We start from the raw sequence: 16,868 nt of genomic DNA, 5'->3' as shown, positions 1-16,868 counted from the left end.
GCAAACATCCAATAGGGTAGGCAATAGCAGAAGTTTTTGGACACATATTCCTACATCATTAGCACACTTTATTAACACACTTTCTTTCTTTCGCTTGGAGTTAGATCAATTGGAAGTAGAGGCAATTATACATTTCACAAAATGATTTATTCAAAATAACTCAACAAAAAACAATCTCACCAAGTGTCAAGCACACCTCAGGTATTTGGCTACTTTTGGTCTTACTGTGCGCCAAGTATACTTCAACAGCACTATCAAAACAAATATCCCCAGTCATCCCCCCATAGTAGAGGAGAATAATCCTCAGGGTCAGAGAGCAGACGCTTGCAGCCCAGATGGTAGTAAACACCCAGCCTGATCTCAGCAGCCCTCTTCCCCTGGATCCAGCAGGACCCTCTGTCCTCCTGTGTTGCTGGGCTGCAGTGCAGGTGGTGGCCTGTGTCTATGAACAGACGGGAGGTCTCATTCAGGCCCTCCATGTAGTGGGAGTGGTACAGAGGCCTAGAGCCTTGGTCCCAGGCTAACACGTGCTGTGGTTTGGCCCCAGGGCAGGAGAGGATGAGTGGGGTGTCCACTGGGTGGTTGTGGTTGTAGACAGGGACCACGGGAGCTTCTGGCTCATTGAGGCCCAGGAACTTCAGAAGGGGCTGGTGTTCTGGCTGGGGGATGGACCTGGGGGGGGATCTGGCAGCTCCGCACCCCCAGCACTGCCCCCTGATGGTTGGCCTGGGCCAAAGCGTTGGGGCACAGCGGAGGAGCCGCATGCCACCGTCTGAGATGTCCACCTGTAGCTCACGTGGAGGTAGTCACTCTTCACGTAGCAGAGCCCTATGCGGGTCTGCTCACCCCGGACGCCATAGCTGTCGCACATGGACCATGGCCACACGGACCATGACCATGGCCAGTAGAGTGGAAGATCCTGGTTGGATCTCGAAGCCGCCCTAGCTGCCACCTCTGCTACTCTCCCCCGTATCTGGGCACAACTCCAAGGAACCCTGTGAGCCTCTTGGGCGTCCACATCATAAGCATAGAAGAATTCCCCCATTGGTCCTCCCACAGAGGCAGTGGCCCGAGTTTTCCTTCTGGGCCCTGAAGATGAGCAGGCTGAAGAGGCGGATGGAGAACCTGCTCCGGAGGTGCCCTCCCCGGACCACTTTGGATGAGTCTACCACAGAGGTGCCCTGGAAGTCAGTGAGGGCCCTGGTGTCCGGGCTGCCCAGCTGTATCTGGTAGTACCGCACCACAGAGTGGATCTCCTCAGGCTTACAGTGACAGGGCAGCTCTATGGTCATGTCAGCCAAGTAGGCAGTGTTGTCAAACACAAGGAAGGCAGGACGGGCCCTCCTGACAAAAATGTCCTCCTTGTCTTCAGGGGCCTCATAGGTAGACAGGAGGGAGAAAGAGAGGGTCTGGGGGAGGAGTAGCAACAGAGACTGGTGTTTTATAGGGACCATCATGTCCCTAGCCCCATCGTTGTCATCTTCAAGTTATCCTTAGCCTATCTAGATATGCTATGAAAGGGCCATTACGTATTCTAGAATGTTCAGAGATCCCCAAAGAGATTCTCTGGTTACCATGGTAGTTCATGTCATTTCACTCTGACACTACATTGCATAGTAGTGAACATTGTCCGTCATATAACTTATTCATATTATACATTTCAGAATAAAGAACAGACAAACGATATTAACGTTTTTGCAACCACATTAAGCTCTACAATGTATAGTAACAGTCATTCTCTTATTTCTGAAAACAATAAGTCCAATATGGGTTTATGTAATGTTTCTTACTGAGGAGGAGAGGCAGTTTGAACCCCATACAACTGCATTATACCACATAAAGTTTCAGCAACGGTGCTACTTCTGGCCGCCTCACTGGTCTGTCCTGGAACCAGAGTCTCTGCCTCAGCATCTCGTCTCTTTAACCGCTTCCACATTACTTCCACGGACGATGACATCCCCTTCGGATCCTCGGACACTGCTATTCCCCGCTGCTGATGCTTTCCTCAGGTTCTGAAACAGATCTCCACATGCCTCCCTCTCAGACCCGGCTCAGGAGGGACATATTGATGCCAAACCTGGGGAGTATTGGACAGCCCCTCCAGGACCCCTATCACCATGGCCTCATCCCCAGTAGACCAGTGGAGGCCACTGGATAGCAATACAAACAAGTCCCCCAGTAGACCAAACCCCACCTCAGCCCTGAAGACGTCCCCGAAGGCCCTCTCCACCTAGGGAGAGCAGGAGGCTGTATTTATCCTCTGGGGTTTTCACTGCCGAACCTGCGCCAGTCCCGGCTGAACTCTGACGCTGTCCTGGGCTGGAACTCGGACAACTGAGGATTAAAATAACATTCGGGAGACATTGTGTGTTAATTACCAATTTAATGAGACTGTTTGATGTTCAGATTACCTTAATATGCTTTGCATGCCTGTTTGGTAAAATCCCTGCCTTATACTATGAATATAGCTTGTCTAACATAAAACTAGGAGTCCTTATCCAGGTTCTCCCCAGGATTTTTAACAAGGTGGTGCTGCTGAGTATGGCAATCTTAAATTATAATTCAAATAGAATAAAATGACATAGTGGTGTAGCCAGTCCACTAGGTGGCGCAGCACCACTTACATTATTTGGGTAGAATCCTGATATTAGAATGGAGAGATGTTTGTGTTGCTGTGTGGTGGCAGAAGTCTAACCTTTCATTACAGCTAGTCTGGTTCTGCCCTTTGTCAGCGGAGGCGAGGGCATTCCAGGGCTGTTTGCGAGAAGCTTCAGCTTTATCCTTCCTGTCCAGTGGTTTCAGGTGGGATGCCAGGACTATGTCCCTGAGAGGATTGGGACATAAGGTCAAAACAAACCATACAACTGTCTGCTGTCTGGACTTCATTGTTTCAAGACAACATTTCATTTCTAATGGGACATAATGATGAAAAAACATACAGTACATATGTTGTCTATTAACTTGTGTAACAACAGTGTGTAGGATGTTCAATTAAAAGAGCAATCAACCTAGCCATCTCACCTAAACTCCTCATAAGTTCCGAACTTCTGGTGTAGAGCAACGAAACTTTGCATCATTTCCTCTTTGATATTACTTGTCCACCTCAACAGCAGACTGCAACTCCCGCTCCAGCGCTGAGAAGTTTATAACCTCAGGAGAGTCAACCATCCTGTGAGACAAGACATGACCTGTGAACCTATGGACTCTCTTTTTAGTTCTGTGACACAGACACTGTACTCAGAATTGCCTGACAATCAGACTGTGATACTGTACCTCTGGTTCAGTCTGAGATGAATGCCATGTCTTTGTTTGGAAAAGTTCCTATCACACGCTCTACAAGCCAGAATGTAGAATAAAATGATATTTGAACTTACTTTACTGGTTGTCCTTGCGGTCTTTTTTGCAGGTAGGAATGTGAGACAATATATCCAAAGGAAAGTATGGTTAAATCAACTCTTCAATGCGCTGGTAGTGACTTCAGAATTCTATCACCCGAAGCATGCACAGAACCATGCACAGACATCAAGTCAATTCAAAATCTATTTGACATTGGCTCAATGTAATTTTATTGAAATGGAGTGGAAACAACGGTTGAATCAACCAGTATGTATTTTCATCTTGTGCACATACTTTAGGTAATAGAAACTTGAATGCACTAATTTAGCAGGGCATTGAAAAGTTGATTTAATTACACAGTCCTGTGGATGCCTTCTTGTAAGAAGGTTGCGGGTAGGAATGTATTCCTACCCGCAAAAGGACCAGGCGCACGGACAACCGGTAAAGTAAGTGAAATATAATTGTTTTCAACATTCTGGCATGAAGAGATCTTGAGAGGAAATGTTCCTGATCCAAACACGCATTTATGCCCGACGTAGAATTCAAACCAAATCCACGTCGGGTCTTCAGGCAATACGTCTCAGAACTGCTTGGAGAATCAACTCCTCCAACTCTGTTGCTAGATAGGAACCTTTATCGACTACTTTTTCTTTCATTGATTCCGCGGTGGTGAACTTACCTGAGCTTTAGATTAGCTAGCTAGTATTATTTTGATGAACAACCTTAATATCTGGACGTTGTTGTTTGTGCTGTAGCCTGATGCAAGTCCGTGTCCCCCTCCTCAAACACACGTCGTTACCATGACAACTTGGGTAAGGAAAAACTAAAGGTACTATTCGGGATCGTTGGGACGCCCCTACACCATTGAACTTGACATTTAGGTAAGGGTTAGGGGTTAAGGTTAGGGTTTTAGCAAATATATTTATTGTTATATCTGTGGTTTTAGGGTAAGGACCTTCCAATGATCTTGGATTGCAGGATCCGTGTGAAAAGCCCATGTGTAACAACTTCAAAATAAAAGTCCCCCACGAAATGTCTAATTTACTGAGACACAGCAAATTATTTTTGTCCACACTAATGGACATTAGTTCTTGGTCCGTATCATTGACGTCATACATTTTATTTTCTCTTACTGGTTCTTGGATTTGGCTGCCAATCACAATTCCCACATTTTATGGTAAGACAAAGTTGTGTGTAATAATGTTTGTGAGTTTGATATTAAAATACTTTTTTAGTAAAAAAAACATCTCAGGAATAACTTTGGAAGTTTTCAAAAAAGTTGAATAATTTCTACACATTAAGTAAGACCTTGTTTATAAATGTAGTGGACATCAGGGTGTGCCAACTATTATTTACTGTACACATGTACTGTAATGTTACATTTTTATCTTTACTAACCAAGTTCTAATGTCCACATAACATATAATAATATATAAAGGAAGCTCCAATCACCCCTAACTCGTTCTACGTCATTTCCGGTCACAACTTGCAGGCTTGTTTTCGAGTTGCTGTGCGTTTTGTTGCCAACCTATTTTGCTACCTGACAACTTTACGGTTTTCACTTTTTAATCACCGTTCATATATTTATTTATTTTTTCCTCAACTTTTTCACTCTGGACGCTTTATCTGGACACGATTCGTCAGGACCTCCAACAGCCGAAGCTAAGTAGTAACATTAACATGATGCCTTCTAATTGCAGCCGCTGTACTCGCCTTACGGCGAGGATAGCTGTACTGCAAGCCCAGCTTCAGACGCAATCGTTAGGCAAGGGTAATTTCAGTGTAGGAAAGGATGAAACAGCGTCTGTGCCACCAGTAAGTACAGATAGTAGTATAAATCCCCTGGCACAGTCCCCGCAGCCAGACAACTTTCTCACGGTTTCTGGAAGGAAATGCTGTAGGAACGCTCAACCGGTGTCGCTCATTCAGCCGACAGAAACTTTCAACCGGTTTTCCCCATTAAGCAGCGGGTCGGTGTCAGAGGTCGAGTGTTCTCTGGTCTCTACTCCTCCCGTTACGGGGTCTGAGACCCCGAAGCTTCCCACCATTAGCTCTGACAAATTGAAAACTCTAGTCATTGGCGACTCCATTATTAGAATTCAAGCGAATCATCCAGCGATCATACACTGTTTACCCGGGGGCAGGGCTACCGACGTTAAGGCTAATCTGAAGATGGTGCTGGCTAAAGCTAAAACTGACGAGTGTAGAGAGTATAGAGATATTGTTATCCACGTCGGCACCAACGATGTTAGGATGAAACAGTCAGAGATCACCAAGCGCAACATAGCTTATGCGTGCATATCAGCTAGAAAGATGTGTCGGCATCGAGTAATTGTCTCTGGCCCCCTCCCAGTTAGGGGGAGTGATGAGCTCTACAGCAGAGTCTCACAACTCAATCGCTGGTTGAAAACTGTTTTCTGCCCCTCCCAAAAGATAGAATTTGTAGATAATTGGCCCTCTTTCTGGGACTCACCCACAAACAGGACCAAGCCTGACCTGCTGAGGAGTGACGGACTCCATCCTAGCTGGAGGGGTGCTCTCATCGTATCTACCAACATAGACATTTACATTTACATTTAAGTCATTTAGCAGACGCTCTTATCCAGAGCGACTTACAAATTGGTGCATTCACCTTATGACATCCAGTGGAACAGTAGTGCATCTAAATCTTTTAAGGGGGGGGGGGGGTGAGAGGGATTACTTTAGTGGGGTGACGTGAGAGAACTTGGGAAGGTTGAACACCAGACGGGCTGCGGCGTTCTGGATGAGTTGTAGGGGTTTAATGGCACAGGCAGGGAGCCCAGCCAACAGCGAGTTGCAGTAATCCAGACGGGAGATGACAAGTGCCTGGATTAGGACCTGCGCTGCTTCCTGTGTGAGGCAGGGTCGTACTCTGCGGATGTTGTAGAGCATGAACCTACAAGAACGGGCCACCGCCTTGATGTTAGTTGAGAACGACAGGGTGTTGTCCAGGATCACGCCAAGGTTCTTAGCGCTCTGGGAGGAGGACACAACGGAGTTGTCAACCGTGATGGCGAGATCATGGAATGGGCAGTCCTTCCCCGGGAGGAAGAGCAGCTCCGTCTTGCCGAGGTTCAGCTTGAGGTGGTGATCCGTCATCCACACTGATATGTCTGCCAGACATGCAGAGATGCGATTCGCCACCTGGTCATCAGAAGGGGGAAAGGAGAAGATTAATTGTGTGTCGTCTGCATAGCAATGATAGGAGAGACCATGTGAGGTTATGACAGAGCCAAGTGACTTGGTGTATAGCGAGAATAGGAGAGGGCCTAGAACAGAGCCCTGGGGGACGCCAGTGGTGAGAGCGCGTGGTGAGGAGACAGATTCTCGCCACGCCACCTGGTAGGAGCGACCTGTCAGGTAGGACGCAATCCAAGCGTGGGCCGCGCCGGAGATGCCCAACTCGGAGAGGGTGGAGAGGAGGATCTGATGGTTCACAGTATCGAAGGCAGCCGATAGGTCTAGAAGGATGAGAGCAGAGGAGAGAGAGTTAGCTTTAGCAGTGCGGAGCGCCTCCGTGATACAGAGAAGAGCAGTCTCAGTTGAATGACTAGTCTTGAAACCTGACTGATTTGGATCAAGAAGGTCATTCTGAGAGAGATACATTTACATTTAAGTCATTTAGCAGACACTCTTATCCAGAGCGACTTACAGATAGCGGGAGAGCTGGCCAAGGACGGCACGTTCAAGAGTTTTGGAGAGAAAAGAAAGAAGGGATACTGGTCTGTAGTTGTTGACATCGGAGGGATCGAGTGTAGGTTTTTTCAGAAGGGGTGCAACTCTCTCTCTCTTGAAGACGGAAGGGACGTAGCCAGCAGTCAGGGATGAGTTGATGAGCGAGGTGAGGTAAGGGAGAAGGTCTCCGGAAATGGTCTGGAGAAGAGAGGAGGGGATAGGGTCAAGCGGGCAGGTTGTTGGGCGGCCGGCCGTCACAAGACGCGAGATTTCATCTGGAGAGAGAGGGGAGAAAGAGTTCAGAGCACAGGGTAGGGCAGTTTGAGCAGAACCAGCGGTGTCGTTTGACTTAGCAAACGAGGATCGGATGTCGTCGACCTTCTTTTCAAAATGGTTGACGAAGTCATCTGCAGAGAGGGAGGAGGGGGATTCAGGAGGGAGGAGAAGGTGGCAAAGAGCTTCCTAGGGTTAGAGGCAGATGCTTGGAATTTAGAGTGGTAGAAAGTGGCTTTAGCAGCAGCGACAGAAGAGGAAAATGTAGAGAGGAGGGAGTGAAAGGATGCCAGGTCCGCAGGGAGGCGAGTTTTCCTCCATTTCCGCTCGGCTGCCCGGAGCCCTGTTCTGTGAGCTCGCAATGAGTCGTCGAGCCACGGAGCGGGAGGGGAGGACCGAGCCGGCCTGGAGGATAGGGGACATAGAGAATCAAAGGATGCAGAAAGGGAGGAGAGGAGGGTTGAGGAGGCAGAATCAGGAGATAGGTTGGAGAAGGTTTGAGCAGAGGAAGAGATGATAGGATGGAAGAGGAGAGAGTAGCGGGGGAGAGAGAGCGAAGGTTGGGACGGCGCGATACCATCCGAGTAGGGGCAGTGTGGGAAGTGTTGGATGAGAGCGAGAGGGAAAAGGATACAAGGTAGTGGTCGGAGACTTGGAGGAGTTGCAATGAGGTTAGTGGAAGAACAGCATCTAGTAAAGATGAGGTCGAGCGTATTGCCTGCCTTGTGAGTAGGGGGAAGGTGAGATGGAGAGGTCAAAAGAGGAGAGGAGTGGAAAGAAGGAGGCAGAGAGGAATGAGTCAAAGGTAGACGTGGGGAGGTTAAAGTCGCCCAGAACTGTGAGAGGTGAGCCGTCCTCAGGAAAGGAGCTTATCAAGGCATCAAGCTCATTGATGAACTCTCCGAGGGAACCTGGAGGGCGATAAATGATAAGGATGTTAAGCTTGAAAGGGCTGGTAACTGTGACAGCATGGAATTCAAAGGAGGCGATAGACAGATGGGTAAGGGGAGAAAGAGAGAATGACCACTTGGGAGAGATGAGGATCCCGGTGCCACCACCCCGCTGACCAGAAGCTCTCGGGGTGTGCGAGAACACGTGGGCGGACGAAGAGAGAGCAGTAGGAGTAGCAGTGTTATCTGTGGTGATCCATGTTTCCGTCAGTGCCAAGAAGTCGAGGGACTGGAGGGAGGCATAGGCTGAGATGAACTCTGCCTTGTTGGCCGCAGATCGGCAGTTCCAGAGGCTACCGGAGACCTGGAACTCCACGTGGGTCGTGCGCGCTGGGACCACCAGATTAGGGTGGCCGTGGCCACGCGGTGTGGAGCGTTTGTATGGTCTGTGCAGAGAGGAGGGAACAGGGATAGACAGACACATAGTTGACAGGCTACAGAAGAGGCTACGCTAATGCAAAGGAGATTGGAATGACAAGTGGACTACACGTCTCGAATGTTCAGAAAGTTGAGCTTACGTAGCAAGAATCTTATTGACTAAAATGATTAAAAATGATACAGTACTGCTGAAGTAGGCTAGCTGGCAGTGGCAGCGTTGTTGACTTTGTAGGCTAGCTGGCAGTGGCTGCGTTGTTGATTCGGGGGCTAGCTGGCTAGCTAGCAGTGTTGATTACGTTACGTTGCGTTAAAAGAACGACAATAGCTGGCTAGGTAACCTAGAAAATCGCTCTAGACTACACAACTATCTTTGATACAGAGACGGCTATGTAGCTAGCTATGTAGCTAGCTACGATCAAACAAATCAAACCGTTGTACTGTAATGAAATGAAATGAAAATGTGATACTACCTGTGGAGCGAGGCGGAATGCGACCGGGTTGTTGAGTTCTAATCGGTAGACGTTGGCTAGCTGTTGGCTACATTATTTCTGGTGATAGCATTTAAACACACTGAATGAATCAGCAGTTCAAGTGTGTCAAGCTACTGACTTGTAGCAGAATTGAAGGTCGGGGCAAATGGAGCGATCCACAGAGGCATGCACATGGTTGTCTCCATACTGCACTTGCAACTCATATTTGATTGTATTTAGCTGATGAAGGAGAGTGGCTTATTTCAAACAGCTTTGTCAATTTCTCAATGGTGTCCGCTGACATCTCTCCTCTTCAGTCCCTCAGCACGTCTTGTCAGACTGTGGTTGTGGTTGTTCCGTAGACAGACATGAAAGAGGTATCTGGGACCTACAATTAATGGGATTAAAATAAGAGAATTTCAAGCTACTTTCTGAAAACAGGAACTTCATAACTTTTAGGCCTACTTAATAACTTTGTTTTGACTTGTTGTCTTATGATAGTGTGGATCAATTGTATTGCACTTATATTACTAACCTTGATTCCCTTTGTTGGGTATATGAGTGGACCTCTTCAAGATCAGGTACATTATTGCACCACAACATGTGTTGTTGGTACTTCTGGCTGACCTGGACCTTGTGTTATGCTGGCCTCTTAGGTCCACCTGTAGAAGATGTAAATCAAATGTTAATTTCAATTCATGTTTTTTTTAACATGGACCAACTTACTCTTATTACGTTTCATTGTAAGTTGTATAGCCCTTGGAAGCCCAGGCTTCTCATGTTTCAATAGTCAAGTGAACGAGATGGGATTTGGAAGGATGGCCACACGAGGCTACAGTGCGATTCCTCACAAAACAGGACCATGATATTTTGGATTTTCACAAAAATGTAACCCATAGAAGGTTCTTTGGATGTTGATCAAATGTGGACCTGAAGTTGAGATGTCCATCTGAAACCATAACATTAGGAACACATGGACGCTAATATATCAGCTACTGGGATTCTGAATAAACAAAACCCAACTGAAATAGCCCTGATAATACTCCAACAGGTTTACCGTGAGGTTGGGTGGGTTGACGATGTCTCCAGGTGGCACACAGTGAGAGTCTGACGTCCCTTTGGTCAGGATCTCCGTCAGGTACAGCAGCTATTTGCCATTGGCGACCTCCCAGGGCCAATCAAACTCCGCCTCCGGGTTTCCAAGGTTACCCAGTGGCTTCCCCAGAAAATTCACCCATGAGGAGAGGAAGATTTTATTAGGATCTTCAGAGACGCTAGCAAGGATTGTTTTCTAATTAAAAAATAAAATCATTTTTACCTTAAACGTGAACTCCACATTGGGTCACCACATCATGGATCAGAGCGTTCTGTGGCATGTTGAGGGCAGCTTGCTTTTCTCTCAGTACTCCCCTTCTCTTCCAGCTCCGTGAGAAGCCTTGGAACAGATGACGGCAGTCCTGCTATGTCAACTCTCTGAATTTTCAGAGCCCTTGAGATGGCCAGGTTCATATTATGGCCAAAGCACCCAAGCCACAAATCGGGGGAACTCTTCAAAAGCCTTGATCATGTTTGTTGCGTTGTCTGTGGTTATGCAGACCAGGTCTTTCTTGTTGATCCACCACTCTTCCAGCAAATTCACACAAAAAACTATGATGTTGTGAGCCGAGTGATCTTCTGGGAAGAACTGTGTTTCCAGGCAGTTTGATTCCAGTTGCCAGTGTGGGGTGAGGTAATGGATAGTGAAGCCGATGTAGGGTTGAACCACACCCGCTTTCACTGGTCCAGAGGTCAGTAGTTGCAGAAAACCATTTTCCTTGAGCCAAACTTTTTCCAACATCAGCTTTAACCTGGTTGTACAGGTTTGAGATTTCAGTCTTGGAAAATAAAGTTTGCGGTGGCACTTTGTAGTGAGGCACGGCAACCTTCATCAGCCTCAGAAAGTCTTTTTCAATGTAATATGAAAGGGCTGCATTGAGGTCTTGAGGATCTTTTGATGTGGGTGCATAAGCAGCCTGCCTTTTAAATGGGTGCATAAGCAGCCTGCCTTTTAAATGGGTGCATAAGCAGCCTGCCTTTTAAATGGGTGCATAAGCAGCCTGCCTTTTAAATGGGTGCATAAGCAGCCTGCCTTTTAAATGGGTGCATAAGCAGCCTGCCTTTTAAATGGGTGCATAAGCAGCCTGCCTTTTAAATGGGTGCATAAGCAGCCTGCCTTTTAAAGGCTTTCTCAAGAGTCTGTGTCACAACTGTAGATGAGTGACCAGTAGCATCACTGGGTTTGCTTGCTGCATGTCCACTCTGTAAACAAAGGAACAGCAAATGTATAATTATTATTATTGAAGTTGTTACATTCTAATTCTAATTATTATTATTCACTCACTCAGCACTATGCACTATGACCCCATGCACATTTTACATAAATACAAATGAGTCTTAAGAAGACAGTGATAGTAATTGCAATGAGCCCAACAATTGACGTAAATACATAAATGAGTCTTGTATAGGAGTCTATAGTGTTTCTCCTGTTGGAACACTTTTGCAACCAAGTCAACGACTGCCGGATTTTAAATGAACACAATACATAACGTGTTATCGTGTGCAATGGGCGAATAGAGTCTGCAGACACATGACACATAAAGCAGCAGAACAAAGTGTAGTGTTTTTACAAGAATAGGTAACACTGAAAGCTTCAGTTTACATTATTGACAAACAACTAGCAAGTTAGACAGACAAACCATGACATTTTCCCCCATTCCGATGTCCCCACATCATGAATTGAGCTAAATGTTAACTTACCTTGCATTCGCTATAAAGTAGTGGGTGGTGGTCACAAAGATGACTCAAGAGATTTGAAGTGTTGCCCCCTTTCATTTACATTACATTTAAGTCATTTAGCAGACGCTCTTATCCAGAGCGACTTACAAATTGGTGCTTTCACCTTATGACATCCAGTGGAACAGCCACTTTACAATAGTGCATCTAGGTCTTTTAAGGGGGGGGGGGAGAAGGATTACTTTATCCTATCCTAGGTATTCCTTAAAGAGGTGGGGTTTCAGGTGTCGAACTGCTTTCGCAGCTATTTCTTTTGCATGTTCTTCAGACAGGGTGACCATCTTTGATTAAGTTTCCCTCAGCACTCTTGTAAAACCCATAATACGACCACACTTCAGATTTGGTTCTCTTGGAATGCTGAAAAATCTCCCGAGCGCTGTCACTGCCTTCCACCATGTTTTCACACAAAACAAAACCCATGTTACATGCTGCGCCTGCATCAGACTGTTGCTAACTTTGGTTGATGCTGGACAGTATTTACCGGGAGTTTTACAAACCGCGGTAATCAAACATGGTTTTAATGATGATTCAAATTTGAAGCGGTAACCGTCGGGAATTTTACCGTGGTAATCGTTTCATCCCTATCTTAGTCTTGATCACGTTGAGGGAGAGGTGAATGTCCTGGCACCACACGGCCAGGTCACTGATCTCCCTATATGCTGTCTCGTTGTTGTTGGTGATCAGGCCTACCACTGTTGTGTCATCGGCAAACTTAATGATGGTGTTGGAGTCGTGCCTGGCCGTGCAATCATGAGTGAACAGGAGGAGACTGAGCACGCACCCCTGAGAGGAGTTTTGAGGGCACTATGGTGTTGAACGCTGAGCTTTAGCATTCTCACATAGGTGTTCCTTTTGTCCAGGTATGAAAGGGAAGTTTGGAGTGCAAAAGAGATTGCATCATCTGTGGATCTGTTGGGGTGGTATGCAAATTGGAGTGGGTCTAGGGTTTCTGGGATAACGGTGTTGATGTGAGCCATGACCAGCCTTTCAAAGCACTTTTTGGCTACAGTCGTGAGTGCTACGGGCCAATAGTCATTTAGGCAGGTTACCTTAGTGTTCTTGGGCACAGGGACTCTGGTGGTCTGCTTGAAACATGTTGGTATTACAGACTCAGACAGAGAGAGGTTGAAAATGTCAGTGAAGACACTTGCCAGTTGGTCAGTGCATGCTCAGAGCACACATCCTGGTAATCCGTCTGGCCCTGCTGCTTTGTGAATGCTGACCTGTTTAAAGGTCTTACTCACATCACAGAGCGTGATCACACAGTCGTCCGGAATAGCTGGTTCTCTCATGCATGTTTCAGTGTTACTTGCCTCGAACCGAGCATATAAGTAATTTAGTTCGTCTGGTAGGCTCGTGTCACTGGGCAGCTCTCGGCTGTGCTTCCCTTTGTAGTCTGTAATAGTTTGCAAGCCCTGCCACATCCGACGAGTGTTGGAGCCGGTGTAATATGATTCGATCTTAGTCCTGTATTGACGCTTTCCTGTTTGATGGTTCGTCAGAGGGCATAGCGGGATTTCTTATAACCTTCCGGGTTAGAGTCCCACTCCTTGAAAGTGGCAGCTCTAGCCAGTAACTGATGTGGTGCACTCCTCAATGCCATTCGAAGAATCCGGGAACATATTCCAGTCTGTGCTAGCAGAGCAGTCCAGTAGCTTAGCATCTGCTTCACCTATAGCCATCTGCTTCACCAATAGCCTCCAATACCCTACTCAACAAATTGGATGCAGTCTATCACAGTGCAATCCGTTTTGTCACCAAATCCCCATATACTACCCACCATTGCAACCTGTACGCTCTCGTTGGCTGGCCCTCGCTTCATACTCGTCGCCAAACCCACTGGCTCCATGTCATCTACAAGACCCTGCTAGGTAAAGTCCCCCCTTATCTCAGCTCGCTGGTCACCATAGCATCTCCCACCTGTAGCACACGCTCCAGCAGGTATATCTCTCTAGTCACCCCCAAAACCAATTCTTTCTTTGGCCGCCTCTCCTTCCAGTTCTCTGCTGCCAATGACTGGAACGAACTACAAAAATCTCTTAAATTGGAAACACTTATCTCCCTCACTAGCTTTAAGCACCAACTGTCAGAGCATCTTACAGATTACTGCACCTGTACATAGCCCACCTATAATTTAGCCCAAACAACTACCTCTTTCCCAACTGTATTTAATTAATTTATTTATTTTGCTCCTTTGCACCCCATTATTTTTATTTCTACTTTGCACATTCTTCCATTGCAAAACTACCATTCCAGTGTTTTACTTGCTATATTGTATTTACTTTGCCACCATGGCCTTTTTTGCCTTTACCTCCCTTCTCACCTAATTTGCTCACATTGTATATAGACTTGTTTTTTTTTACTGTATTATTGACTGTATGTTTGTTTTACTCCATGTGTAACTCTGTGTCGTTGTATGTGTCGAACTGCTTTGCTTTATCTTGGCCAGGTCGCAATTGTAAATGAGAACTTGTTCTCAACTTGCTTACCTGGTTAAATAAAGGTGAAATAAATAAATAAAATTCACCTGACCACTTTTTTATTGACCGAGTCACTGGTGCTTCCTGCTGTAATTTTTGCATGTAAGCAGGAATCAGGAGGATTGAATTATGGTCAGATTTGCCAAATGGAGGGAGAGCTTTGAATGCATCTCTGTGTGTGTCGTAAAGGTGGTCTAGAGTTTTTTTCCCCTCTGGTTGCACATTTAACATGCTGATATAAATGAGGTAAAATGGATTTCAGTTTCCCTGCATTAAAGTCCCCGGCCACAAGGAGTGCCGTCTCTGGATGAGCGTTTCCTGTTTGCTTATGGCCGTATACAGCTCATTGAGTGTGGTCTTAGTGCCAGCATCGGTCTGCGGTGGTATATAGACAGCTTTGAAAAATACAGATGAAAACTCTCTAGGTAGATAGCTTATCATGAGATACTCTACCTCAGGTGAGCAAAACCTTGAGACTTCCTTAGATATCGTGCACCAGCTGTTGTTTACAAATATAGATAGACCATCACCCCTTGTCTTACCAGAGGCCGCTGTTCTATCCTGCCGATGCAGTGAATAACCCGCCAGCTGTGTGTTATTCATGTCATTCAGCCATGGACTCATAAGATGTTACCGTTTTTAATGTCCCGTTGGTAGGATATACGTGCTTTTAGTTTATTTTCCAGCGATTGTACTTTGGCCAGTAGTACAGATGACAAGGGCAGATTAGCCACTCGTCGGCGGATCCTCACAAGGCACCCTGATTTTTGTCAGCAATATCTTTTCCATCTCTTTCTCCTGCGAATGACGGGGATGAGGGCCTGTTTGGGTGTCTGGAGTAAATCCCACTCCTCCAACTCATTAAAGAGCAATCCTTTGTCCAGTTCAATGTGAGTAATCGCTGTTCTGAATTCCAGAAGCTCTTTTCGGTCATAAGAGACAGTAGCAGCAAAAAAAAAAAAAATTAAATGCAAAAAAACAGCATGGTGGGTTAAGAGCCCGTGAAATGGCAGCCATTCTCTCCGGTGCCATCTTGCCATCTCTACATACACAATGTAGTCAAATATGTAAGTGTAAAACACTGTGGCTATTCTGTGATGTTCCTGGGACATCCTAGCACCTTTTTGTTTGCATGTGAAAGTTTAAATCCACATGTGAAAGGTTATGTGAAATACCATCACATGTGAAGTGTTCCAAAACCACATGGTTTCACATGCGAAATCATGTGGTTTTTCCCGTAAGGGTTATGCCCAATTGCCCACTTGAACATACCTTGTACACAATTACATAGGCAGCCTGCCTTCTCCCCTGCTATATGATATTGCACACTTGGACAGACTCCTTTGCTTGCTTGGATTATTAGGACATCATCCGTGTTTGAGATGTTTTCCTTCCCTTCAAAGTATTTTCTAATGTTTTGCACCTTTGTTCTTAGCAACTGCCCTGTGATACACAGTATAGTTTCAGTTACAATTGTTTAAGTAGAACTCTTATCAACATACTACTATTTGAGTGAAATCACTTAATTCGTATAGTCTGCTCATTGTCATAAGCAGTTAACAAAAGACACATTAGTAGTTGTGTAAAGTACTTAAGTAAAAATACTTTAAAGTACTACTTAAGTAGTTTTTTGGGGTATCTGTACTTTAATATTTATATAACTTTTACTTTAACTTCACTACATTTGAAATAAAATAATGTACATTTTCCTCCATACATTTCCGTGCCACCCAAAAGTATTCGTCACATTTTGACAGGAAAATGATCAAATTCACACACTTATCAAGATAACATCCCTGGTCATCCCTACTGCATGCTCATCTGGCAGACTCACTAAACACTGCTTTGTCAGTAAATTATTTCTGTGTGTTGGAGTGTACCCCTGGCTATCCGTCAATAACAAAAGAAACAAGAAAATTATGCCGTCTGGTTTGCTTAATTTAAGGAATTTGAAATGATTTATACTTGTACTTTTTATACTTAAGTACATTTTAGTAATTCCAGTTACTTTTGATACTTACGTTTATTTAAAACCAAATACTTATAGACTTTTAATTAAGTAGTATTTTACTGGGTGACTTTCACTTTTACGTGAGTCATTTTCTATTAAGGTATCTTCACTTTTACACAAGGATGACAATAGAGTACTTTTTCCACCATTGCATATTACCAAACCCCTTAAGCAAACACACTCATTCATGTAATAGAAACGGCGAGAGTGCATTCACTTGTGATACTGCAGGCAACGTTGTGGGCGACTGAAATGAGAGAAGCATACGGGTCTCTGATTAAGCTGCTTTGCCTCGGCTGCATGGGAACTCATGCTAAGACACGTCACAATCACTTATTCACTATCTCTGAATCTCACCAAATCCTTTAGCGATGAGGTGGGAAATCAGGGATAAAGAGGAAGATATGTCACAGCACACGTACACGTACTATAGACCTTCAAG

General features: G+C 45.5%; 2 pseudogenes; both read right to left on the bottom strand.

The window, feature by feature from the left end:
* Positions 1-142: 142 nt before the first annotated feature.
* LOC135563588 (Ig-like V-type domain-containing protein FAM187A) lies at positions 143-1,760 on the bottom strand (annotated as a pseudogene).
* Positions 1,761-1,779: 19 nt separating this feature from the next.
* Positions 1,780-4,251, bottom strand: LOC115103593 (coiled-coil domain-containing protein 103-like; annotated as a pseudogene).
* Between the last annotated feature and the right edge of the window lie 12,617 nt (positions 4,252-16,868).

The sequence above is a fragment of the Oncorhynchus nerka genome, linkage group LG21, assembly GCF_034236695.1.
Source record: "Oncorhynchus nerka isolate Pitt River linkage group LG21, Oner_Uvic_2.0, whole genome shotgun sequence".
In the NCBI taxonomy this organism is placed as follows: Eukaryota; Metazoa; Chordata; class Actinopteri; order Salmoniformes; family Salmonidae; genus Oncorhynchus; species Oncorhynchus nerka.
Note: the sequence above shows the minus strand (reverse complement) of the source record. Positions and strands in the feature narration are given on the sequence as shown.